The sequence below is a fragment of the Heptranchias perlo genome, unplaced genomic scaffold, assembly GCF_035084215.1.
Source record: "Heptranchias perlo isolate sHepPer1 unplaced genomic scaffold, sHepPer1.hap1 HAP1_SCAFFOLD_56, whole genome shotgun sequence".
NCBI classification, from domain to species: Eukaryota; Metazoa; Chordata; class Chondrichthyes; order Hexanchiformes; family Hexanchidae; genus Heptranchias; species Heptranchias perlo.
In genome coordinates, this window is record NW_027139581.1 from 5,029,921 (window position 1) to 5,031,166 (window position 1,246).

A 1,246-nucleotide genomic window follows, 5' to 3' on the forward strand; every position below is an offset into this window, starting at 1 on the left:
TGGCTTAATCTTGGAGAAAGAAATTCAGCAAAGTCCAAATTAGTCCATTTGTCATTCAAGATTTATTAACAATTTAAAGTTTACAATTTACAAAGAAGTTTTAAAAAGTTAACACGAACTGAATGTAACAACTCAGTGTCACATTGAGAATAGAACAGAGCCGGTCTGAGCTGCCAGCTGTCTGCACAACTGCAACAGACAGCAGAGAAGGAAAACAGAGGCTCAACATAAAGGGAAGGAAACAATTGTGGATAAGAAATGAGAAAAATTATTTATTTACACATGAATTATTAAAACAAAGGTGAAAGGGGACTCAAACTCTAAGAATCATTTACATTAGAGCGATGGTTATCTCACACATTAATAAACATTTCAATCAGAAAGACGGAAATCCCGTTGATGTTTTTCTCAGCTATAGATGTCGATATATTAACTGACGGCGTTTTACTTTGAGAATCACCAGGAGGAATTCTTCTTTTCATAATACAGAGAGGTTAATAAACAGATGTGCAAAATCCACGCCGAAATTCAACCGATCACTTTACCTGTAAAAGAGGGATAAAAGAATGAAGCAGATATTTAGTGGTCCGTGCATTTATCTCAGGGTTTTTATGAATGAAACTTTTCGAGGTTTCTCAAACCGCTTCATTCAGATCAAAGTGTCACTGGATTGAATCTTCTCACCTTCACCAGAGTGACGACAGCGCTGTAGAAAATGCTCAGGAAGAACAGAATGATGAATGTGGAAGCGGTTGTCCAGATGTTGCCGCTCTCTTCCTCATAGTCTTCAACCCAGACCTGGTTTATGGAATCTACGGGGATGGAGAGGAGGAAATATATTCAGATCGTTTATTAAACCAGGATATATTATTATTATTAGTTTATTTCTTTCCTTACTGTATTATTTTGATCTCTAATTTAATTTCCAAGTTGTATATTTTGTTCAGTTAATCCCGCTCAGTAATCTGTCTCTGTTCCTAACTTCACAACCTCGCTTCCTTTATGATCCTCATACATTCCGTGTTGGTAAAGGTGATTTTTTTTTCTTAAATGTCAGACACTAATGTATTTTCAATCGATTTCGTAGACCTTTCATTCGGGGATATTATGGTGAGATATCGAGGGAGGTTCAGTGATTTATGTCGATTATTTTATCGATAGGTTTCGATAACTCCTATTTGACGGCTGGCATGGTGCAGGGTAAGAGATCGAATGTTAGTTCCAATCTTGGTCGTTTATTTGTGAT